Source organism: Hyla sarda, chromosome 7, assembly GCF_029499605.1.
Source record: "Hyla sarda isolate aHylSar1 chromosome 7, aHylSar1.hap1, whole genome shotgun sequence".
Lineage (NCBI taxonomy): Eukaryota > Metazoa > Chordata > Amphibia > Anura > Hylidae > Hyla > Hyla sarda.
The window spans coordinates 59,791,476-59,818,496 of NC_079195.1; the positions used below are offsets into that span (position 1 = coordinate 59,791,476).

At 47.6% G+C, this 27,021-nt stretch overlaps 1 protein-coding gene across 1 annotated transcript in view; it reads left to right on the top strand.

Annotated features, from left to right (window-relative positions):
• The first annotated feature begins 11,526 nt into the window (after window positions 1-11,526).
• Window positions 11,527-27,021, top strand: part of LOC130281692 (glutathione S-transferase omega-1-like) — a 50,115-nt gene continuing 34,620 nt past the window's right edge. The window contains exon 1 of the mRNA XM_056529186.1: window positions 11,527-11,545. The gene's annotated coding sequence lies outside the window, so the exon portion shown is untranslated. The remainder of the gene's footprint in view (window positions 11,546-27,021) is intronic.

Here is a 27,021-nt window from a genome sequence, read left to right on the forward strand (position 1 = left end):
GTATCAAGGCCTCAAGCTCCCCCATTTTATTTGCTAGGCTTCTGGCATTTGTGAACATACACTTTACATTTCCATCCTTTATGTTATTGGGGTTAATGGGATTCAAGGGTGTAAGTTTTATTTTCCTATGAAGCCTATTCCTATTAACTATTCTAACCCCTCCCTCCGGTCCACCCCCAGGTACATTTATAATTCCCACCTCTCTATCTACACTATCTTCCCCCTCTTTTCTGTAGGTTCCCTCCCCCCAAGTCCCTAGTTTAAACACTCCTCCACCCTTCTAGCCATCTTCTCCCCAAGCAAAGCTGCACCCTCCCCATTGAGGTGCAGCCCGTCCCTACGGTAGAGCCGGTAACCGACAGCGAAGTCAGCCCAGTTCTCCATGAACCCAAACCCTTCCTTCCTACACCAGCTTCTGAGCCACTTGTTTACCTCCCTGATCTCCCGCTGCCTCTCTGGTGTGGCTCGTGGTACTGGTAGTATTTCAGAAAATACTACCTTGGAGGTCCTTGCCTTAAGCTTGCGGCCTAAGTCCCTGAAATCATTTTTAAGGACACTCCACCTACCTCTTACTTTGTCATTGGTGCCAATATGTACCATGACTGCTGGGTCCTCTCCAGCCCCGCCCAGCAACCTGTCAACCCGATCCGCGATGTGCCGAACTCGTGCGCCAGGCAGACAACACACTGTTCGGCGATCCCGGTCTTTGTGACAGATTGCCCTGTCTGTCCCCCTAATAATTGAGTCCCCCACCACTAGTACCTGTCTGGCCTGCCCTGTACTCCTCCCTCCCTCCTTACTGGAGCAGACACCCCCCTGGCGGTCAGAGGCGGTATCCTGCTGCAGTTCTGCTAGCTCTGTAATGGCATCCCCCTCATCTGCCAAGCGGGCAAACTTGTTGGGGTGTGCCAGTTCAGGACTAGCCTCCCTGACACTTTTTCCCCTACCCCTCTTTCTAACTGTAACCCAGCTAACTGCCTGACTGTCCTGCAACTCCGTCCCACTGTCCTCCCCCACCTCTATTCCCGAGAGTGCCTGCTCAGTGAGCACGAGACTCCTCTCCATGTTGTTAATGCTTCTCATTGTTGCCAGTCGCCCCTCTAGATCCAGGATCTGGGCTTCCAAACGGACAACTAGCACACATCTCGCACAACAATATGCACCCTCAAACTGTTGTTCAAGGATTGCATACATTGAACAGGATGTACATTGGACTGCATTTTCCAACATGGAGGCCATCTAGTTATGGGGATTTCACAAATGTATAGGAAAAAACAGACAGTCAAAATGACACTTAAAATTTTTTGTACACCTTGTGGGTTCAGAAATTAACACTCACAGCGATCTCAACCTCCTGCTTTCAAACTCCTGTTTTTGTAACTCCTCTTTCACGCCCCCTCTTACACAGCAACACTCAGAAGAGCAAGCTCTCAATAAGAGTCCCAAGCTAAGATTTATACACCTGTGCCCAATCTACTCCTCCTCCCCCTAGAGGTGGAACAGAGAAAAAAAAAAAAAAAAAAAATGAAAAAGGGTGTTTAAACTCTAACAGTTATCCCACTATGTGCAAAAGAGAAAAACTTACCCAAAATATGAATGTAGACTATAGACAGTCGCACCCACTCCACAGATTCACTCCGCACAACAGATAATCACAGTTTTTGTAACTCCTCTTTCACGCCCCCTCTTACACAGCAACACTCAGAAGAGCAAGCAATTTTATTCACGCCTCCTTGGTTGACAAGTACCGTATTCCAGTAATATGTCTACCCAAGCCGTTCCTCATCTCTACAGTTAACGGTGAGAGGCTCTCTGCCACTGTGCAGTTCCATACCCAGCCTCTGCAGATGGACATTGGAATATTTCATACAGAGACTTTACAGTTCTTTGTCCTTCCTTTCTGCTCCTCCGAACTCCTCCTGGGTCTGCCGTGGCTTCAACGTCATTGTCCTGTCCTGAATTGGACCACCGGTGAGATCCTGCGTGGGGGTCCTTCCTGTTTTGACCATTGTCTCCTGTCCAACAGGTCCCGCAAGTTTCTCCGCCTCCTGGTCTGCCAAGCCTTACCATTCTTTTGCGGATGTCTTTTGCAAGAAACAAGCTGAGGTCCTTCCTCCTCACAGACCCTATAACTGTCCGATCAACTTGATGCCCGGTTCGACTCCATCTCGGGGCAGAATTTATCCTCTCTCACCTCCTGAGACTCTTGCCATGTCCGACTATATACGTGAGAACTTGCAGAGAGGATTTATAAGAAAGTCTTCTTCCCCTGCTGGAGCCGGTTTCTTCTTCGTGACTAGTGTTGCTCGCGAATATTCTCAATGCAAATTTTATTCGTGAATATCGCATATTCGTGAATTCGCGAATATAGCACTATATATTCGTAATTACGAATATTATATATATATTTTTTTTTTATCACAGTACACATCACAGTGATCACCCCTCTCTGCTTCCAGCTTGTGTGGTGTAAAGAAGGCTCTAATACTACTGTGTGAGACTGGCGTGTGAATGTTCGCATATGCAAAAATTAGCATATGCTAATTTTTGCATATGTGAATTATCGCTTATGCAAATTTTTGTATATGCTAATTTTCGCATATGCTAATTTCCGCATACGCAAATTTTCACATATGCGAAAATAAAACGCAAATATTACAAATATGCGAAATTAGCGAATATATGACGAATATTTGACCATATATTCGCAAATTCTAATATGGCCTATGCCGCTCAACACTATTCGTGACCACGAAGGATGGTTCTCTCCGTCCCTGCATTGACTACAGAAGACTTAATAAAATTACTATCAAGAACCGCTACCCTCTACCCCTAATCTCTGAGCTATTTGATCGTCTCCGAGGGGCAAAGATCTTCACCAAATTGGACCTTCGAGGGGCCTATAATTTGATCCGCATCCGTGAGGGTGATGAGTGGAAGACCGCCTTTAACACAAGGGACGAGCACTTTGAGTATCTGGTGATGCCCTTCGGCCTTTGTAATGCTCCTGCCGTCTTCCAGGAATTTGTCAACGACATCTTCAGGGACCTACTTTATACCTGTGTGGTCGTATACTTGGATGACATCCTCATCTTTTCCTCCAATTTGGACCAACATCGGGTCCATGTGCGACAAGTTCTCACTCGTCTTAGGAGAAATCGCCTATACGCCAAACTTGAAAAATTTCTTTTTGAACGGCCCTCCCTGCCCTTCCTGGGATACATTATCTCAGCCCAAGGACTTCAAATGGATCCAGCCAAGCTTTCCGCTGTTCTAGATTGGCCACGCCCCTCTGGTCTCCGAGCCATACAAAGATTCCTGGGCTTTGCTAATTACTACAGGCAATTTATCCCTCATTATTCCACTCTGGTGGCTCCTATCGTGGCTCTAACAAGAAAAGGAGCTAACCCCAAATCTTGGCCTTCCCAAGCTGAAGAAGCCTTCCAATCACTGAAAGCCGCCTTTGCCACAGCACCCGTTCTCTCTAGGCCAGATTCCACCAAGTCCTTCTCTCTCGAAGTGGATGCCTCCTCGGTGGGAGCCGGAGCTGTCCTCACCCAAAAGTCTTCCGGGGGCAAGACAGTAACTTGTGGCTTCTTTTCTAAAACATTCCCTCCCGCGGAGAGAAATTACTCCATTGGAGACAGAGAACTGCTGCCCATTAAGTTGGCACTGGAGGAATGGAGACATTTACTCGAGGGCGCCACTCATCCTGTGAACATCTTCACGGATCACAAGAACCTGGCTTATCTCCAGTCTGCCCAGAGACTAAATCCCCTTCAGGCTCGTTGGTCTTTGTTCTTCGCCCGTTTTAATTTTGAAATTAATTTCCGTCTTGCTTGTAAGAACATTAGGGCAGATGCTCTGTCTCGCTCTTCTGATGTGATGGGCAACGAGTTAACACCCCAATATATCATCCCACCAGAACGCCTTATTGCCGTCGCTCCCGTGGACCTGCGCCTTCTTCCTCCGGGCAAATCCTATGTACCTCCATGTCAGCGGCTGCAAATTCTCAAGTGGGGCCACGCTTCCCTTTTTGCCGGTCACTACGGGGTACAAAAATCTCTCCAACTAATCTCCCAAAGCTACTGGTGGCCTTCTCGGGAGAAAGATGTCTCAGACTTCGTCCAGGCCTGTATTGATTTGCGCCCGGGATAAATCGCCTCGTCAGAAACCAGCGGGTCTCCTCTTGCCTCTACCTGTTCCTGAAGTTCCCTGGTCTCACATCGCTATGGACTTTGTTACAGATCTTCCCTCCTCCCATGGCATGTCCGTTATTTGGGTCGTGGTTGATCGCTTCTGCAAAATGGCTCACTTTGTACCCCTGCCCGGTCTACCCTCAGCACCCATGTTAGCCAAACAATTCTTCCAACACATCTTCCGTCTCCATGGCCTACCCAAACATATTGTCTTGGATCGGGGGGGTACAATTTGTCTCCAAATTCTGGAGGGCTCTTTGTGGTCAGCTCGGGATCAAATTGGACTTTTCTTCTTCGTACCACCCTCAGTCCAATGGCCAGGTAGAACGGGTGAACCAGATTTTGGGCGACTACCTGCGCCACTTTGTATCCTCTCGCCTCGACAATTGGGTGGATCTACTTCCCTGGGCAGAGTTCTCCTACAACTACAAACAATCGTCAGCTTCTAACAAGTCCCCTTTCTTTGTAGTTTTTGGCCGTCATCCTCTTCCACTTCTGCCGCAGTATCCCACTCCTTCTTCTGTACCTGCTGTTGACAGTCTTGTACTGGACTTTTCCACCGTCTGGCGTGAAACTCACACTGCTCTCCTCAAGGCTTCTGCTTGTATGAAAGTCCAAGCCGACAAGAGACGCAGAGCTCCTCCGGAATTTCGCCCAGGTGACAAGGTTTGGTTCTCCTCTAGTTACCTCTAGGTCCCAAGTTACAAGTTGGGCCCTCGTTACTTGGGACCCTATAAAATCAAGAGTCGGATCAATCAGGTCTCTCAGGTCGCTTCATCTTCCTCCCTCCCTCCGAATCCCTAACTCTTTCCATGTCTCCCTTCTTAAACCTGCTGTCTTTAACCGTTTCTCTCCCAAGCTTTTTGCTCCCACCCCTGTTGCCGGTACCTCTGATATTTTTTCTGTCAAGGAGATCTTGGCGGCCAGGATCTCTCGGGGGAAAAGATTTTTTCTGGTTGATTGGGAGGGCTGCGGTCCTGAGGAGAGGTCTTGGGAGCCTGAGGAGAAAATCTTGGACCGCAGTCTAATCCTCAGTTTTCTGGGCACCAAGAAGAGGGGGAGATCTAAGGGGGGGGGGGGTTACTGTCACAGCGTGCGCTCCGGTCCCCTCCCCCGGACCGGAGCGCCCGCTCCCCCGGCCTCCTTGCTCGGGATCCTGGCACCTCGCGGTCAGACGCGCTGACCGGGAGCACGGGTTCCCTTGTGTCGAGGACGCGGCTGCCGTGGCGGCTGGTCCCCGCTCGCGCGCCGCGTCCCTGTCTGCCTTACCTGGCTCCCCGCTCCATGCGCCGTCAGTCTCTGCCTCCCGGCGCGCGTGGACTTCTGTAAATTTAAAGGGCCAGCGTGCCTTTGATTGGTGCGCTGGTCCCTGACCCCTGGCCACTTCCCAATAAATGTTACCTGCCCCTTCCTGCCCTTGCCGGATCTTTGTGCCCTTGTGCCTTTGAGAAAGCGTTCCCTACTGTGTGATATTGCCTTGCCTGTTGCCGAACCCGTTGCTACCGACTACTCGCTCTCGAACCTTTGCTGCCTGACCTCTGCTACGTCCGACTACGCTCCTGCCTACTCCCTGTGTGCCACGCCATATCAGCTGCCAGAGAGGTCGAGTTGTTACTAGGGGATACGACCTGGTAGTTACCGCCGCAGCAAATCCATCCCGCTTTGTGGCGAGCTCTGGTGAAGACCAGTAACTACTTAGAACCGGTCCTCCAGTACAACCTGCGCCATCGCCTCTCTGGTCTAGAGGATCCACTACTAGTCCTGCCGGTACGTGACAAGTATATTTATACATACGATTTACATTTGTTTTGTACTTTAGTCCCTGTACTCTAGCAGGCATCTGCCCTAATGTGGACCGTTGGGGCCTACGCAGCACCATTTCCAGAGACTCTGGAACAGCAACCTCTTCAGAAGCTCTTGACTCTGCTGGGCTGACAGTAGATTCTTCTCTCTCAACAGCTGGAACAGGTGATGACTCTTGACTAACAGGATGGTCACTTCGAGTGGGAGACTCTGAGATGAGTGAGGCAATTGGACTGGAGACTGGAGTGAACTCCTGTGCCATTGGTGACAGAACTTGGGCCGGTGGAGTGACTATCGCTGGCTGCAGAGGCCCACAGACTGGTATGAACCCGAAGACTGCAGTTTGGTCTAGAGGGAACATGGGATCATCCATGGACAGGGAAACTCCTCCTCTGGGTACATACTCCCTCAATAGCTGAACTGGAAGTGAAGGAGGCTGCAGTGAAACTGGCAAATCTTCCTTGCGGCACAACTTGATTCGATTACGGTGAACAACTTGGGGCTCGTGCCCTGACTTTTGAATTGCATGGACATCTGTATCAGGATAGGGTACAGCGGTCACCGTATAGAGCTCCGTTTCCCAGATGGAGTCCAATTTATGGGTTCTCGGGAATTTCTTCAGCCAGACTTTATCACCTATTTGGAGTGGCTTGGCGGAGGCATGACGATTATAGTCTTGCTGCTGCCACTGCTGTGCCTCACACATTTTTCTGTTGACGATTTCCTTTGCCTCCCGGATCCTCTTTTGGTGTTCAGAGACCCATTCCATAGAGGCTTATGGAGAATTATTGAAAGGAGCTTTGAGTACAAATGTTCTATCCTTAGGTAGCTGGCCATGCTGGCTCAATCAAGGCCATTCTTCATGTCTGGACACAAACGCTGATCGCAGCATGTGAATGAAGACTTGGTTGACCCTTTCACAGAGTCCATTCCCTTGAGGGTGATAAGCAGTTGTCTTGAGCTTCTTTCAGGCATGGAATTGGCATAGCTCCTGGAAGAGCTGGGCCTCAAAGCCCGTTCCCCGGTCGGTCAAGACAGACTCTGGACATCCAAGGATGTGTACCCAATGGGAGTAGAACATCTGTGCTGTGGTCTTGGCTGTAAGATCTTTAACTGGTACGACTACAACCCACTTGGAATAGTGATCCACCATGGTGAGAGCATATGAATAGACGGATCGGGTAGGTGAAAACTTGACATGGTCTAGAGCGACCAACTGGTTAGGCCTTTCACTCTGGATGGAATGGAGGGGTGCTCTAACATCCTTGCGGCCATCCTTGGTGACATTGCAGACTGCACATTCACTGCACAACTTCTCGATGTCACTCCGCATTCCAACCCAGTAGAACCGTCGTCTAACAGTGGCTTCGGTCTTGTGGACCCCAAAGTGTCCCGACTGGTAGGCATTAAGGACCATTGCGGCATCCCTCCGGGGAACCAGGATCTGATGAAGTCTTTCACCTGACACCGGATCCAAAGAGTTTGTACAACAGTCCTCTGTGCACTAACAGCCTTTTCCTTTGTCGCCAGAGACACTTCAATTCATAGTCACTTTGAGACCGGCGTAGGCATGTTCATACCCTTCTTGTTAGTAGGTAGTCCAACAGATCCCTCATGACTTGACTGTCTTCTTGCAGAGTCCTCCAGGTAGATAAGTCTTCCTGGACTTTCTTGTATCTAGACTCACCCTCTTCGAGGATGGTCGCAGTATCCTGACCCACAAATCTTTGGTAAAATGGGGACATCTCCACGTCTTCCCACTCGTCTTCGACAGGTGGCTCTTCGACAGAGGACATCCAAGACAATACGTCCGCGTTGACGTATAGAGAAGTCATAATCGGCTAGTCTCTCTTGGCCAGTCGATTGTTATCCGTATAGACAGTGAACAGGGTGGCACCCAAGTAGTCCTTAAACTTTTCTGTCACTGCCCATACGAGGGCTAGGAGCTTCTCGGCTCCTCGCAGATTATGACTGGCAAAGGCTATTACCTGTTCCTGTCCTCCTTGGACTTGGGATAAGACTGACCCCAATCCTTCAAAGCTGGCATCCGTATACAAGTGTATACAAGAGTGTAGTCTGGATACGCTAGGATGGGGGGTTCTGTCAACAAATGCTTCAGGGCTTGGAATGCCACTTCTCGTTCCTTGGTCCACTCCACAGGTAACTTCCCGCTGTAGTTTTCCTTCACTGTGCCTCGCAGGAGAGAGGTTAGGGGCTCGACAATCTGAGCGAAGTGAGAAATGAAGTGGCTGTAATAGCCAGAAAATCCCAGGAAGCTACTTACATCCTACACCGTGCGCTGGGTAGGCCAGTTCTTGACGATTTCCACCTTGTCAGGATTAGGCTGGACTCCCTCAGCGCTGACAACAGGACCAAGGTAGTGCATTTGCAGATGGCATTTTGATGGCTTTACCTTCAGTCCGTGTTTGATCAACACTTGGAAAACGTCAGACAGGTGACCCAGGTGTTCCTGGTAGGACTTGGAGTATACCATTACATCGTCAAGGTACAATAGAACACTCTGGAAGTTGAGATGTCCCAAACATCGCTCCATCAGCCGCTGGAAGGTCGCAGGGGCATTGCATAGCCCAAACGGCATACTCTTGAACTCGAACAAGCCCATGGGTGTCACGAAGGCTGTCTTCTCTCGGTCTTCCACGGCCATGGGTACTTGCCTGTACCCACTGGTCAGATCCAAGGTGGAGAAGTAGTCGGCGGATCCCAGGGCGGTGAGTGACTCCTCGATCCTTGGGAGAAGATAAGCATCTTTGTGGGTAATTTCATTCAACTTCCGATAATCAACACAGAAGCGGATGGTTCCGTCCTTCTCCTTGACTAAAACCATGGGCGCTGCCCAGGGACTCTGACTTTCCTGGATCACATCTGCGTCCTTCATCTCGACTAACATATTTTTTACGGTCTGGTACATACCCAGTGCGACTGGACGGTGTCTCTCTTTAATGGGTGGTTTGTCACCGCTCAAAATTCGATGTTAAATCATGGACGTTCGTCCAAGTCCGTTTGTTGTTTGCTAAAGGCATCTTGTTATTTCTTTGCCACGTTGATTACTCCTTTGACTTGTTCTTGTGGGGTAGTTTGATCTCCCACCTGAAGCTGTGTCCACCAGGGTTCTGAGGGACTTCCTGTGGAATCCAGGGTTACTTGGGCAGTTCACTGCTGGTCCATCTTACGTGCGGACAAGACATCACTAGGTTCCAGGAAATATAGTTGGGCCACCGGCGTGTACTTTGGCAGCATGGTAGCTACACTGAACAAGTTGACCAAGCGAACTGGAACTCTCCTGTTGACTACCGTAACTAAGCTTCTTGCGGCTCGAATCAATGGGTGATCCTCGTACTGTATGGCTTCCAGCAGGGCTTGGTAGTGTTGGTTCCTCACCCCTGGGTGCACTCGGCACCATAGAATCGTCTCTGTATTCGGCTGCAAGGTCACTGACCTGATATCTTGAATCTGGACTTTATAGACTTCTCCTCTATGATTAACAAACTTCTGCTCCGCATGAAGAACTTTGAGATGGTGCTGCGCAGCCTGCTGGCCTGAAAGGGACATATAGGGGAGAGAGGCATGCAAAGAATCGACAATATCCATGAAACTGTGTCTCATAATGTTCATCCCCAATATAAATTTGGTTGAACCCTTTTAAGATACGTCAGTAACAATTACTCCCTGCCCTCTAAGTACATGGTTCCCCAGCTGAATAGTGGGCTCTCAGTATTCATGCTTGGGGACTCTTTTCCCATTGCCTGCCATTACCCTGAAATCTTTGTCATCAGGTTCACACAATTAATCAACATTCCAACATTTGTAGAAAAGACCCTTAAAGATAATAGACACCTGCAACCCTGTGTCAATTAATGCCTGTAGCTGAATACCATCTAAAGTGACAGTTACATAGGGGCATGGGGCGATGTATAACGAGAGTCCTGATTTAGGTTGTTCTGCTGGCGGACCTGAGATCTGCTCTCCTGAAGGCCATATTTTGACCTCAGGGGAAGCCCGTCTTAAATCCCAACATTGCATCTTCCAATGTCTGGATTTGTTACAATAGGTGCAGAAGGGCCTTGAAGTCCCTGGGGGCCTATTGGGTGGATTATGACAGGGATTATTCTGACAAGGAGTGGGAGCAGGGTAGGGGTTTCTCCCTGTTGGCCTGACTGGCAAGTTCCTTTACAACCTGAGTCAATTGTCTCGTTTGACACCCTGAATTCCTGAGGCTGTGGAGTATGGTAGGGTATTGGTCACTGGGGCGGGAGCCGGTGGTGGTGGTATGGGGCCGGCTGCCGCACCCAGTGATCTTGACATAGAAGTATAACTTTTCCCAGAATCGATCCGGGGCTATATAACTTGGATAGCTAATCTTTTAAAGGCAGAAAAGGACAAATTGGGGTTCTGCACCACTATCATTCTTAACCGAGCTTTGTCCCAATTTGTTATCAGCCCCATCTATGAACCTGTCCATCAAGACTACCCTGATCGGGAGTTGTATCGTCTAACTTTTGGACTTTTGGAGGGCATTTTGTAGGGCCACCGCATATGCACTCAGTGTCTCACCTGGCCTTTGTCACCTCGCGTACAACTGGAGGCGTACCTCTGAGGAAGAATGTGATTCAAATACCTGGTATAACCCCTCAAAGATCTGTTCCACTGTTGCCTTCTCGGAGGCAGGCCAGGTGCGGACTTCCTCAAGCACTGGTCCTTGTACGGCACCTGTTGATGAAGGGGAAGAGAATGGAAAACAAACAAGCTCTGGATGCTCTCCTTGAAATCCCTCAGGGTAAAGGGATTTCCGCTGTAGGTAGGAAGGACAGGCTTCCCCAGGAATACTGGTGAGGCCACAGGAACTCCTAAACTGTGGCGCTGAACTGGAGGGGAAGGGGGCAGAAACCTCCCAGTTACCACAGCAGGTGGTGATCCAACTGCTGGAATTGAAGAAGCACCGTCTGGTGATCCTGGAGAACTGGGTGCTGACACCTTGCAGGCTTGATTGGGTGCACTGGTCCTTTAAGAAGATTTTAGAGCATCGTCGCTGTGAGAATTGAGTGCGCTTTCTCTTTAAGAGGACTTGAGTACGTTGTCTCCGCAGGAATTGAGTGCATTGTCTCTGCAGGAATTGAGTGCGTTGTCTATGCAGGAATTAAGTGTGCTGTTCCTTAAAGCTGCCCGGCAATAAACTGGAATGAGTACCTGCGGCCTTGACTGGGCACCCAGGGGTTAATGCTGGCAATCGCTGGCTCTGGAAACTTTCTGCAGCAATTTCAGTAGTGTTAAACAAAGTCTGTGCTGCCGCGGGTACTTGCCGGTATTCTGTAGAGTCAGGCTCAGCCGCCAGAATCGTTGCTATGGCTGCGCCCAGGGAGCTTCCTGTTTGGTCCGGTCGGTAAATGCATCCCCTGTGCAACATAGGGTGGATCTTTAGTTCCGGCTCGCACACACTGAAGAGGTGTCACCGCTGGGGACTGGCTGGGCGGAGCAGCGACCGCTCCCGCGCACGGGAAACACCGGACTTGGTTTAACCCCTTCAGGTACGGACTTTACACAGTTAGCAAAAACAGTTAACAGTTTTTCCTTCACCTTCCCCACTACCTGTATCCGCGCCACAGTAAAACAAACTCTTGTAACACAGTCCTGTACACTTTGTGGGCGCACACTTTTCCGTGACTGTATTCGGTTTAGTATCAGACACAGTTCAGACTTAGGGGGAAGGACTTGACTGGGTGACTGAATGGTTAAGGCACACACCCGTATCCTGTTCGTGGGACGCCAAAATATGTGGTGTGCCACTATAGTGATGGAAAATATGTATGGAAAATAATTACATTTGTATGTGTATGGAAAATAATTACATTTCCAATTTGCAGGGGTCCCGCCGCTGGGGACCCCCATGATCTCGGTTGTGGCACTCTGCTGTCATCACTACTCACTACACAGAGCAAACTCACTCTGTGCGTAATGACAGGCGATACAGGGGCCTGAGCATTGTGACATCACGGCTCCGCCCCTTGTAATGTCACAGCCCGTCCCCTCAATACAAGTCAATGGGAGGGGCGGGGTGGCCGTCACGCCCCCTCCCATACACATGAATGGAGGAGGCGTGACGTGACGTCACATCCCCAGTCCTGGAAACCCGGAGGTTTCCGAAATTAGAGACGCAGTCCCCGCATTGAATGCGGGTGCTGCAGGGAGATTGCGGGGGGTCCCAGCAAACATATTTGGTAAATGTACGAACTAGCTATCAATGGCTGTCCGGCAATACTGGGAGTTGTTGTTCTGCAACAGCTGGAGGCTCCATTTTGGAAACCAGACGTTTTTCATTTTTATTGGGGTGGGGATGGGGGGTAGATAACTGTGTAGGGGTATGTGTATATGTAGTTTTACTTTCTATTTTGTGTAGTGTAGTGTTTTTAGGATATATTCACATGGGTGAGGGTTCAGAGTGAGGTTTCGGCTGGAAGTTTGCTGCAGTGGAAAATTTTCTGCATCTCAAACTTGCAACGAGAAACTCACTGTAAACCCCTGCCCGTTTACATGGGGGGGGGGGGGGGGGAAGCAAACCTCCAGCTGTTGCAAAACTACAACTCCCAGCATGCCCTTTGGCTCTCTGTGCATGCTGGGGGTTGTAGTTATGGAGCAGCTGGAGGCACACTTTTTTTTCATAACTACATAACTACAACTCCCGGCATGCCCAGACATCCAAAGGGCATGCTCCAAGTTGCAGTTGTGCCTCCAGCTGTTGCAATACTACAACTCTCAGCATGACCTTTGGCTGTGCATGCTGGGAGTGGTTTCTAAGCAACAGCAGGAGGCAAACAGCGCTTACCTCCTGCTGTTGGATCCCTCCGCCACAGATCGCCCAGATCGCCGCCTCAGGAGACCACCGCCGCCGCTCGGGACCACCGCCACACCGGACCCCGGGTTAGCCTCCCCACACCGCGGATCACTCCCTCCCTCCACCGCCGATCACCCACTGATGCCGCCCAGCAGGACGGTTGATTGATCGGCCGGTACGGCCGACCAATCACACCGATCGTGAAGTGACTCCAGTGCCACCTCCCTCCTGCTGGACAAGGGTGATTAGTGCCGACTCGGACTACACCAATCACCCTTTTTTTTCGGGGTCACTGGTGACCCACCCCATGTTGGCGATCGCAGCAGTGGTTTGCACGGGGTGTGGCAGGGACCGGAATTCCCACAGGCATACAGGTATGCCCTTGGTCCTTAAGTACCAGGACGTCAGGGCGTACCTGTACACCCTTGGTCCTTAAGTGGTTAAGGGGTTAAAGGGGTACTCCGGTAAAAACTATTTTTTTTAAATCAACTAGTGCCAGAAAGTTAACCCGTTAAGGACGCAGGGTTTTTCCATTTTTGCATTTTCATTTTTTCCTCATCACCTTCTAAAAATCATAACACTTTCAAGTTTGCACATAAAATTCCATATGATGGCTTATATTTTGCACCACCAATTCTACTTTGCAGTGACATTAGTCATTTTACCAAAAAATCCACGGCAAAATGGAAAAAAATTCATTGTTCGACAAAATTTAAGAAAAAAATTTCATTTTGTAACTTTTGGGGGCTTCGGTTTCTACGCAGTGCATGTTTTGGTAAAAATTATACCTTATCTTTATTCTGTAGGTCCATACAGTTATAATGGTACCCTACTTATATAGGTTTGATTTTGTTGTACTCCTGGAAAAAATCATAACTACATGCAGGAAAATTTATATGTAAAAAATTCTCATCTTCTGACCCCTATAACTTTTTAATTATTCCCCGTACTGGCCAGTATGGGACTCATTTTTTGCGCTGTAATCTGAAGTTTTTATTGGTACAATTTTTGTATTGATCGGACTTTTTGATCGCTTTTTATTCATTTTTTCATGATATAAAAAGTGACCAAAAATACGCTATTTTGGACATTGGAATTTTTTTTAGGCGTACGCCATTGACTGTGCGGTTTAATTATTTTGATATATTTTTATAATTCGGACATTTCCACACGCGGCAATACCACATATGTTTATTTTTATTTACACTTTTTTTTTTTTATGGGAAAAGGGGGTCATTCAAACCTTTATTAGGGAAAGGGTTAAATGACTTTTGTTAACTTTTTTTTCAGTGTTATAGCTCCCATAGGGGGCTATAACACTACATACACTGATCTTTTGCACTGTTCACTTTGCATTGATCAGTGTTATAGGCGGTCGATTGCTCAAGCCTGTATCTCAGGCTTGGAGGAATCAATCGCCGATCGGACGCGACGGAGCAAGGTAAGGGGACCTCCGCTCGCGTGCTAGCTGATCGGGACATCGCGATTTTATCGCGATGGTCCCGATCAGCCCGACTGAGCTGCCGGAAAGCTTTCACTTTCATTTTAGACGCGGCACTCAACTTTGATCACGGCGTCTAAAGGGTTAATAGCGCGCTGCACAATGATCGGTGCCGCACGCTATTAGCCCAGGGTCCAGGCTATCATTAGCTGCCAGGACCGACCCGGTATGATGCGGGGTCATGGCGTGACCCCGTTTTATTTATCGTGACCGGGCATAGAGCGTACAGTTACGCCCTACGTCCTTAAGAGGTAAACAGATTTGTAAATTACTTCTATTAAAAAAATCTTAATCCTTCCAGTACTTATCAGCTGCTGTATGGTCCAGAGGAAGTTCTTTTCTTTTTAAAGCAGGATAGGTTTGCTATGGGGATTTGCTCCTGCTCTTGACAGTTCCTGAGACAGACAGAGGTGGCAGCAGAGAGCACTCTGGTGAGACAGAAAAGAAATTTAAAAAGAAAAGAACTTCCTCTGGAGCATACAGCAGCTGGAAAGTACTGGAGGGCTTAAGATTTTTAAATAGAAGTAATTTACAAATCTGTTCAACGTTCTGGCACCAAAAATTGTTTTTCATCGGAGTACCCCTTTAACGCACCAGGACGTACATTTACATTCTGTACATGACACGAGCACTGGACCTATGCTCACATCATCCACTGATGTCCACCATTAACCCCTCAGTTCCCACGATCAATACAGATCACGGCATCTGCGGCAATCTGGGCTTTTAAAAGGATGATCGGATCACACGGGGATCTGATCATTCAACATGGTGGCCGGAGGTACCCTTACCAGCTCCAGCCGTCATCCCATCTTGTCTGAGAATGAGCAGACCAGGGAAGAAGATCGCCGATAATACTGATCAGTGCTATGCCTATTGCATGTATATGCAATCTAATGATTGCTACGAATAGTCCACTGTGGGGACATAAAAGTGTAAAAAAAATAAAAATAAAAAATAAAATGTGAAATAAAAATTTAAATGGCCCCTTTTTCCTATTTTATCCCAAAAAAGCATAAAAAAAAAATGTGGGGGCAGATGTTATTAACCCCTTCTTGTCGTGACGCCAGGGCATGGTTTAGCCTTAACCACCCGAAGGTAATACCGCTGGTCCTGGGCTAGGTACGGGGGGCAATGAAGACATCGACACCAAGTTCCGGACAACGGTAGCTTTACTGAGGGTAGACAGGTGATACAGTCTATGTAGTACAGCCAATATCCCAAGGAGGTGACACAGGGGGACCTCGCAGGCTTGCTGGGACTTGCAGTATGTAGAGACAATTTAGTGCAGGCCACGGTGACTATATAGAAAACCTGACTTGACTGACTTGACAATTGACATGAAGATGACTTTGAGCTTACTTGAGCTGACTTTGTGGCTGCAGACTTTAGGCTTGAGGCCTCCAATGCTCCAGACACTGAGACGACTGCACTGGACCTCAGCAGGAGCAAGAATGCTGGAAGAGAGAGATTGTAGCTCCACCCTTGGTTTTATAGGGGTGTCTAACAAAGAGCCCATAGGTCACTTGAGGGGTCACCTGGTCACTAGTGCCTCCTGGTTAACAAGCACATGATCACAGGAATTAAAGAAACATTACACTTTTAACATATAACATATGTACATAGGGGATAACACAGCAGGGGGCCCTTAGGACATAAAGGGACTCTGCCTGACAGGGCAGGAGAAGGGCACGGAGAAACACCATCACATACTGGGCCACCACAAAAATAATAAACATATTTGGTATCGCCGTGTGTGTAAATGTCCAAACTATCAAAATATAATGTAAAAGATCCTGAAGGTGAAAGGGGTAAATGTAAAAAAAAATATCCAAAATTGCTGCTTTTTTTGCTGCATAAGCAAAAGTGGTACCAGATCACTATGCAAAAAACGAGGCCTCATAGCGCCCCGTCTATGGAAAAATTAGAAAGTTATAGGTGGTCAATATAGGGCAATTTTAAGCATACTAATTTTCCTAAAAAACATTTGAGATTTTTTTAAAGTGGTACAATAATAGAAAAGCATTAAACCATGGGTATTATTTTAATCATATTGACCTACAGAATAATGAAAGCATATCAATTTTACCGTAACGTCTAAAGCGTGAAAACGAAACCTTCCAAAATTTGCTAAATTGTGGTTTTCTTTTTAATTTCCCCACATTAATAATTTTTTTGGGTTGTGCCATAGATGTTATGGTAAAATAAGTGATGTAATTACAAAGTACAATTGGTCACGCAAAAAACAAGCCCTCATATGGGTCTGTGGATGGAAATATAAAAGAGTTATGATTTTTAGAAGGCAAGGAGGAAAAAACGAAAATGCTAAAATAAAATTGGCCTGGTCCTTAAAGGGGTACTCTGCTCCTCAGCGTTTAGAACAAACTGTTCCGAACACTGGAGCCGGCGCCAGGAGCTCATGACGTCATAGCCCCGCCCACTCATGACATCCCGCACCTCAATGCAAGTCTATGGCAGGGGGCGTGACAGCCATCACGCCCCCTCCCATAGACTTGCATTGAGGGGTGGGGCGTGACGGATTCTTCCTCTTCCTGCACTTGGTCAGTGGCTGCAGGTCTTCTTGTGCGTCTCTCTTGCACATGCAGGAGGGAGTCTCCCTTTTCTCTTGCTCTCAGATTGAGTCTTGTCTTTTTTTCTTTTGAGGTAATTTTAGAAAAAAATGTCAGAAATACATTCTTAGGTCATTATCACAGGGCAGAATGTCCGCCTAGAAAACACGTGCGGACATTCCGCACATTTAAATGTTTCGGCAAGTGCTGGGACCACTCAAGAATGCACAGTTTCATGGACATGCATTTCCAAGTGGAATCCGCAGAAAAAAATAGACATTTCCTCCATTTTTTTTAATTTAGATTTATTACTTTTTCAAATTACAAAAAAGAAGGAGAATGTCGTAATATACAAAAAAGGTATCCCCCCATGGGACTCCGCTGCAGCAGAATTTCCAAGCGGAATATTCCAAGCGGACTGAACATAACCTTAGGGCTCGTTCACATTTGCAGGTTTCCTGCTGTGTGTTTAAAAAAGGGCGGGCTCTCCGCGGCTGTCCACAGCAGATTTTCGCATGCTGAATTTCCGCTGCGGAAAATCTGCCACAAGCTGCATTATATATGCGGTGGATTTTCTGCAGCGGAAATTCGGCAGCCAAAAATCTGCTGCAGACCGACGTGGAGAGCCCACCCGATTTCAAACACACAGCAAGAAACCTGCAAATAAATCTGCTTGTGTGAACGAGCCCTTAGGGTAGGAACACGCGTTCCAGATATACTGCAGAATTTCTGCAGCAGAAAATTTCCCAAAGGCAGTAGTGAATCCAACTGAAGTTGAATATCAATGACGGTATTATACTTCCTCTTTCCAGCTGGATCCACTTCTGCAACGTGTGTTCCTATTTTTGGGTTAGAGTTCTATGTAGTTTTTGTTACAGTTTTTGGCTGTCAGGGCATGCTGGGAGTTATAGTTTTGCAACAGCTGGAAGCACACTGTTTGGAAAACACTGCGCTAAACTGAGATGTACATCACACAAAGCTTTTTTTTTTGTGTTGTCTCTTCGTGACATTAAGGAAAGTGAAAGTGGACAGTGCTCTGGGTGTGTTTTTTTTTTTTTCTTTTTCTTTTTTTTTTTTATGAGGTTTTACCTGTAAACCTCCACCTTTTTTTATTTATTTTTAAATTTTTTATAACATGATAAAAAAGAAAAAATTATAATTTGCTGTGAATTTTTGTGGCATTTCTGATTAACATACAAATGACATATAGAAGTGCCATAATATCTATTCAATAAAATACAGTGATCCCTCAACTTACAATGGTCTCAACATACAATAGTTGCAGCATACAGTGGTCTTTTCTGGACCATCGTAAGTTGAAACATACAATGTACAGACAGTCCAGATCTGTGAAACATGTCAATGGCCCGAAGAACCGACCAATCAGAATGGGCATTCACTGGTAAAACACCTGTATTACTGAAGCGTATGCACTGACTGGTGTCTGGTAGCGCCCCCTACAGTACGGAGAGGTATTACATGTTCTGTACACTTTACCTGTACCAGGATTAGCTGCTCCTTTGGACACCAGGTGAGGGTGACTCCATTACTTTTTAGGATACTGTGTACTGTACAGGACCCTGAAGAAGCTCCTGTCCTCTACATAGACCAGTGTTTCTCAAGCAGAGTGGCTCCAGCTGTTGCAAAACTACAACTCCCAGCATGCCCGGACAGCCGTTGGCTGTCCGGGCATGCTGGGAGTTGTAGTTTTGCAACAGCTGGAGGCTCCCTGTTTGGGAAACACTGACATAGAGAGTGATTTACAGCTTCCAGCAGATTCTATTACTTTTATATGTAAGAACTTGCTTTATCTATATTAGTTATCTACTTATTTTTCTTTAATTCTCACCTTTTTCCTATTTTTGGATGACATTTTGGTGCCTTTAGAACCAATTACCAGGTTTCCATAGAGTTATGGTCTCAACATACAATGGTTTCAACCTACAATGGTCGTCCTGGAACCGATTAATATTGTAACTTGAGGGATCACTGTACAGTAAAGATGATCAGATCTCGTGTTCTTTACTTACGGTGTTACATAGAGAAGAAACATAATATACTGTATAGTGAAGTGCCTTATGAAGCGCTTGTAGCGCGAGACGGGTCCGTAGCCCTGTTAGACCTCTTCCGCAATCTCCCCCCACCCCCCTGCACCCTGTTCCAGCAACATGAAATAAAGAATATTAAAGAAGCAACATAAGTGGTGAGTGCACTTGAGTTACTTTCTCTTGTATGGATTTGTCACTGCACTTATAGCTCTCACGCAAGCTTTGCACCACCAATTAGAGATGAGCAAACTTACAGTAAATTCGATTCGTCACGAACTTCTCGGCTCGGCAGTTGATAGTTTTCCTGCATAAATTATTTCAGCTTTTAGGTGCTCCCCTGGGCTGGAAAAGGTGTATACAGTCCTAGGAGACTCTTTCCTAGGACTGTATCCACCTTTTCCAGCCCACCGGAGCACCTGAAGGCTGAACTAATTTATGCAGGAAAAGTAAGCAACCGCCGAGCCGAGAAGTTCGTGACGAATCGAATTTACTGCAAGTTCGCTCATCTCTACCACCAATGCTTCCACATACACCTGGACGCTGCTATATTGTGCCGGATCCTTAGGAAGTCCGCAGGTGTGTGAAGCTGCAGTGCCAGACTGTCTGTTTGTACCCTACCAATAATATACTGTATAACTCTGCTGCCACCCAGTGGTGCAAAAAGTCATAACAGTTACTGTTCCATATGGGTGAGTTTATGTGTTTGCTCAATTCTCCTTTGTCTAATCAAGCATTTCCCAAACAATGTGCTTCCAGCTGTTGCAAAACTACAACTTCCAGCATGCCCGGACAGCCTTTGCACAAAAAAAGCCAGTACACTACGATAAGAAATCAGGGAGGTTATCCAGGGACCTCAGGAAGACTAATTCTTCCTTTCCAGGGTTTTAAACACAAAGGGGGGGGGGATTCTCAAAAACGACTGTAATTTCTGTTCCAGCGATATTATTCACACTTTTTTTTCTCCTCACATTTTCAAAGGTCTTTTGTGCTGCTTTGTAAATATGTTAAAATTAATTTTCGCGTCACTTGTTTTTTTTTCCGTCCCCCACATTTTTTTTCCCTTACGTCCTAACCAGTGGCACAGATGGGGTATTCCGCCCCCCGTGGGCTGGTTAGGACCGGTGGAAATTTATTGACAACCTAAGAAATCAAAGCAATAGACCCTCCCACCCCCCCCCCCTATAAGTAGGGGGGAAAGAGCCCCACCCAGCTGTGTTTTTTTCTCTCCTCCGGACAGAGGTTAGACTGGTGGTGGGGTCGTGGACAGAGCTTTGCTCCAGGACCCCTTCATATTTGACAGCCTGGGGCTTGTTTTTTTTCCCTAGCCCCTCTTTTCTTTTGCAGACGTTTGTTCTGCTTACCTTGTGCTCTTTCAGCGCCGCATTTCTTTTGTGACGGCGTTCCCGTCACTTCCAGCGTGGCGCTGCGGCTTGCTGCCGCCGTCTCTCCCTCCCCTGGGCGCATTCTCTGCGCGCGTCGCTACGGGGAGGAGGCTGTTCGGAGGTGGCGTCTGACGTCACCTCTGTCTTTAAGAAATGAATTCCCCCTTCCTCTGTGCGCGCTCTCCTCATGGAGGGGTCGGGTCAGAGGTGGCGTCTGACATCACCTCCGGCCCTTTGGTCTTTTTTGTTGTCAATTTAAAGGTACTGCCTTTTTAATATAAGAAATTTTTTAATGTCTACTGAGGCTAGTAAGCCTCTTTTATTATTTTGTCTTGACATTGGAAATTTATTTTGAATCCTCCCACTTTGGGAGGGACTTATGGCCCAATTAGTACTGGGCCCTATATAAACCCGCTCAGAGGGTCCAGGTGGCCTCCTGGAGCGGTAGTGCTTGCTTGTTGCAACAGCCTACTATATCTTGAAAATTGCTATTAAGCCTTGCAGCTTCTTAGCTTGCTACCTGCGATTTCTTTTGCTGCTTTTTTTGTGCTTTCCTTTTGGTAAAGCTCTTTGTTACTGGATTAACACAGTTTCTCCTTTTTTTCCCTTCCCATATTTTTAAACTGCTCTTATTTTACAGAACATGTCATCGGCTGATGGTTCCCGGGAGGTTTCTTCAAAGAAAACGTCCTCCAAGAGTAAGCACTTGCAGTCTTTGCTTGAGGACAACTATCAGTTTTCTCGCTGTCCCTTGTGCCATGACAGACCCAGCAAGAACCCACTATTCAGGACATGGTGGTCTGGGTCAAAGATTTTGTGTCCTCAAACATGAACACCATGGGAGCTTCCATCGACTAATTAAAATAGATGATGTCCGCGAAGCGTTCAAGACCATCTTCTCCTCCAAGATCGATGGAAGTGTCTGGGGAAGCAGTCTGTGATGATCAGTCCTCTTCATCTGAGGAAGAAGACAAGTTACAGTACTTCTTCTTTCCGGAGAAAACGCAGCGGCTGCTGTGGTCTATCAGGTCGGGGGACCATGATGCCGAAGGGGGTGAAGCCTCTACTTCCGCCTCTAAGGGGCCTAGGGCCTTTAAAGCGGATGAGTCCCTGCTGTCTTTAATGAAGACAGAATGGAAAAAGCCGGAGAAGGGTTACCAAGCGCTTTAAGAGCATGTTCCCTATGCAGGAAGACCAGGTATCTTCCTGGGGATCTGTGCCCAAGGTGGATTTGGCCATCTCTAAGTTATCCAAACGGACCATGGTACCCTCTGATGATGGCTCCAGCCTCCAGGATGCCATGGACCGTAAGGCCGATTGCGCTTTACGGCGCTCTTACTCCTCCACCTCGGCGTCAGCCTCTGTGGCAATAGCCTCTTCTGAGGTGACTACATTTCTGAGAAATAGATTTTCTCAGATTTAGTCTGACCTAGACCAGGGGGTCTCTAGGGATGACATTTTGGCCTCTTGTAAGACGGCTAGTTTAGTCATCGATTTCCTCTGTGATGCCGCCCCTCAACAGCTTAAGTTGGCCGCTAAAACTATGGCCCTTTCCTCTGCGGGGCGTTGCCCCTTATGGTTGAAGCCATGGAGGTCTGATACCTCCTCTAAGCACACCTTGTGTGCCATGACATACGAGCCTGGCATTCTTTTTGAGACTGAGCTCGACCGCATTATGGAGGGACTGTCTGATCGGAAGGGGAAATCCCTTCCTCAGCAGTCCTTTCGTGGTCGAGGTAAAAGGTATGGAGCCAGATCTGGCTCCCAAGCCAGACCCCAAAAAGATTGGGGGTCCCAAAAGCAAAGGGGCGGTAGACGCCCCAGGGCTTCCAAGGGTGGAAGATCCTCGGCACCCTGATTACGGGCCTCCTCGAGGCTCTTGGATTCCAGCCAGTGCTCTATTCTATCCCCACTTCCTTTCCCGTCTCTTCCTGTAGGTGGACGCCTCCACCATTTCTTAGATTCTTGGAGGACCCATATCCAAGATCCCTGGGTCCTTCGAATTATTTCGGAAGGGTACAAGGTGGATCTGGAGGATACCCCTCCAGACAGATTTGTAAGAACCAGACTTCTACCTTCCAGCAAACAAAGGATTTTGGAAGCCTATATTCTGGAATATCTCCAGAAGGGTGCCTTGGAGGAAGTTCCCTCTCAAGAGAAGGGGGCGGGCATCTATTCTCCAGTGTTTCTGGTTCCCAAAGCCACAGGAGATTTGAGGATGATCATAGACTTAAGGTTCTTCAACCAGTCTATCAGACAAAAGCGTTTCCGAATGGAAACAATTCAGTCAGTTATCAATCTTCTTATGCCAGGGGAATTCCTGGCAACCTTGGACCTCAAGGATGCTTATCTTCATATCCCCATCCATCCTGGGTCCAGAAGATTCTTAAGGATCGCTGTGCAAATTCAGGGAGTTCTAAGACACTATCAGTTTGTCGCCCTCCTATTCAGGATCTCTTCGGCACCTCATACCTTTGCCAAGGTAGTAGCTTCTGTGGTAGCCGCTCTAAGACTTCAGGGACTGTGTATAGTCCCTTACCTAGACGACTGGCTTCTCAAAGCCTCCTCCCAAGCGATCCTTTCCCAACATATTCAGACCGCTGTGTCCTTTCTCCATCAACTAGGCTTGATAATCAATTGGAACAAATCCAATCTCCAACCAGCCACATCCGTGAGATTCCTAGGTTTTATGATAGATTCCGTAGCGATGACTATTCATCTAACTCCCGAAAGGAAGCTACGGGTACAGGACACAACCCGTTATCTCTTAGTTCCCAAGTGGGTAACTCTCCGTTATCTAATGAAAATGTTGGGACTAATGTCGGCAACCGCGGAAGCGGTGGCCTGGGCTTTGTGGCACCTACGTCCGTTTCAGTCGGAAGTATTAGCCAAGTGGGATCACAGTCCAAGTGGACTAAATTCCGTGCACTCCCTGTCTCCTCAAGCCCGGTCCTCTCTACGTTGGTTGGCTCACCTTCAGGACGGAAAATCTTTGATCCAACCTGTTTGGATCATACTTACCACAGATGCGTCCCTTGTAGGTTGGGGAGCGCATCTTCTGGACATGACGGTCCAAGGGACTTGGTCCCCTCAGGAGAGGTTATTAACCGCGATTCTCCTAGATATCCGGGCCATCAGACTAGCCCTTTTTCACTTTGCTCCTCACATTCAGGGCAAGGCTGTGATAGTCCAGTCAGACAGCATGACGGCTGTCCTATATATCAACAAGCAGGGAGGCACAAAGTCACAAAGTCTCCTGAGAGAGATAGGTGGGATTCTGGATTGGGCAGAATTGAACCTCACCCATTTATCAGCCGTTCATATCCGGGGTACTCACAACGTAATAGCAGATCGCCTGAGTAGAGGCCTTCCAACCCGAGAGTGGTCTCTCCATCCAGACATCTTTTATCAGATCACGCTCAGGTGGGGCATGCCAGAGATCGATCTCATGGCAATGAGGTTCAACGCCAAGGTGGACAGATTCTGTTCCCTCTACAGAGAGGACAATCCCTTGGCGATAGACGCTCTGTCAATCCTTTGGAGGTTCAGGCTGGCCTACATCTTCCCTCCTATTTCCTTGATCCCGAGGGTATTGATGAAAATCAGGCAGGACCAAGCCTCTGTGATAGCCATCATTCCATATTGGCCCAAAAGAGCTTGGTTCACCCAACTCATTCAGATGAGTCAGGGTCAATTTTGGAGGCTTCCCCCAGAGCAAGCAATAGTGTCAGGGGACACTCACAGCTGCTCCAACATACCAATGTTCAACCTGACAGCCTGGAGGTTGATCGGTCCCTTCCAGGAGTAGAAGGGCTCTCAGGGTCGGTCTTGAGAACATTGTCGCACTCCAGATCTGAGGCTACAACTAGATCTCATGGAAGAATATGGAGCACATTCTCATCCTGGTGTTGGCTACGCCAACTGTCTCAAAAGGATCCTACCATTCCTTCTGTTCTGCAATTCCTGCAAGATGGATTAGACAAAGGACTATCTCCTTCCACCCTAAGAGTGCAAGTATCAGCTATCTCGGCTTTCCTCAATAAGTCTCTTTCTCAAGACCCCCTAATTAGAAGGTTCCTGAAAGGAGCCTCTAGAATTAAACCTACTATAATTCGACCCATCCCTGCTTGGGATTTATCGGTCGTGCTCAGGGGGTTATCATCTCCCCCCTTTGAGCCTTTAGAGGAGGTGGATTTAAAATTCCTTACACTCAAGCTTACCTTTTTGTATGCCATCACTTCTGCAAAACGAGTCGGAGAACTCCAGGATTTTTCTGCCTTTGAGCCTTATATTCAGTTCCTCCCGGATAGGGTGCTTCTTAAGTTTTTGCCCACTTTTTTTCCCAAAGTGCCAACATTTACTAATATCAACCAGGTTATTTCTCTTCCTGTGTTAGCTCCGCTCCACTCCTCAGAAGATACGAGAGGCCTTCGCACCCTCGACCTGTCGAGATGTCTCAGGATCTACCTGGATCGATCCAAGGAATTCCGTAAGGATGAAAACCTTCTAATCCTTTTTTCTAGTGCCCGTAAGGGACACAGGGCTTCAAAACCAACTATTAGTCGCTGGATTAAGGAAGCCATTTGGGAGTCTCATGTTTCCCAGGGTCTGGAGCCCCCTGAATTTGTTAAAGCTCACTCTACTAGAGCAGTAGCTACCTCTTTTGCAGAAAGAGGCTCGATTCCTTTGGAACTCATCTGTAAATCTGCTTTGTGGAGTTCTCACTCCACTTTCATCTCTCACTATAGAGTAGATTCCAGAATAGCTAGCTATTCCTCATTTGGGCGGTCGGTATTATTCTCCGCCAGGCATGAGTGCCCTCCCATGGGGGTATCTACTTGCTAAATCCCCATCTGTGCCACTGGTTAGGACGTAAGGGAATCGTTAATTTCTAACAATAATTTGTTTTCCCTTAGTCCTAACAGTGGCACAACAAACCCTCCCTTACTGACTATTCTTTTCTTCTTCTACTTGAAATTACACAAGGGGGTGGGGCTCTTTCCCCCTACTTATAGGGGGTGGGAGGGTCTATTGCTTTGATTTCTTAGGTTGTCAATAAATTTCCACCGATCCTAACCAGCCCACGGGGGGCGGAATACCCCATCTGTGCCACTGTTAGGACTAAGGGTAAACAAATTATCGTTAGAAATTAACGATTTTTTGTTACAGCCATATTGGATTTTGTTGCAGCAATATTGCCAATTTTTGCGACAAATTTTACATCCCAGAAAAGTCTAGCGGAAACATCTCGCAAAATATTCTATTTTTACTAGTGCTCAGACAAGCGATAACTGTATAAATAAAATATTTGTGAGCTTAAATGTGAGTGCAGGTGTAGTAAGCAAGAAAAAAAAACAAAATATATATATTTATTTTGAATAAAAAAGTTTCATATTTTTTTTTTTTTTTTTTTATAATTAACACATTTCCCCCCCCAAAAAAAACAATAAAACCATTTCTGTGATTTTTACACTATCAAAAATCTGGTGTGAAATGTTTGATGTAAACTGGACTCTCACCCCCTTTGAAAACATCATGTAAAGCAGACAATATACGTGGATACGCCCACTTTTACAAAACTGACTTGAACAGTGTAAACCGCGGCACAAAGCTCTTTGAAAATGTGGTTGATACTTTTTGCGCCAAAATTTTGGCGCAAAATTCTTTGAGAATATCCCCCATATTTTCTTTTTTTCTTTTTGCACATGCTGCTAGCTCATACATTTTTAAGAAACACAACTGACCCTAAAATCGCTACTAAAATGTAACCAACCAAAACGCGTTGTATGCAGTACATGTTATAGTTTCTTACAGGCATTAAATGGCTGTAGCATTTTTGGTTATTTAAAAAACAAAACAAAAAAAAACACCCACCCAAAAAAACTCATAAAGGACATCTGTAGTGCAATATAACTTATCCCCTATCTGAAGCGATCGCCTGTACGGGGCCGCGGCAGTATACTGGAAAGGGGGCGTTCCGTCCCCGCATGATGGGGCGGCCGACACGCCCCCGCATGTACCCCATAGAGATACATGGAGGGGGCGTGTCTGCTGCGGCTTTCTGCTGGGGATGAAACTTCACTTCCTGCAGACCGCCGTGGCCCCGTCCAGGAGATCCCGGTGGGCCCCAGGGCTCCGACCCCCTGCGATCTATAACTTTGGATAGGGGATAAATTATTTTGCGCTGGAATACTCCTTTAACCTCTTCAGGACATAGGGCGTATGGATACGCCCTGCATCCCGAGTCCTTAAGGACCGAGGGCGTATCCATACGCCCGTGGGAATTCCGGCCCCCACCGCTAGCCGGTTGGGGACCGGAGCCGGATGCCTGCTGAAATCGTTCAGCAGGCATCCCGGCATATCGCCCAGGGGGGTCATTATGTCCCCCCATGTCGGCGATCGCCGCAGATCGCTGGACAATTCAGTCCAGCGATCTGCGGCGATTCCGGGTCAATCGGGTCTCCAGTGACCCGGTGACCCGGAATTACTGGCTGTTCGGGGCCCCGAACAGCCAGAGCCTGCAGGGGTGAGGTGGCACTGGTGCCACCTCACAATTGTCCTGATTCGTCGGCCGGATTACCGGCCGACCAATCAGGGCGCCTGCTGCGGGTGTCACTCCCGCACCCGCTCCGCCCCTCTTCTGGAGGACGTGAGCGGGTGCGGGACGTGCA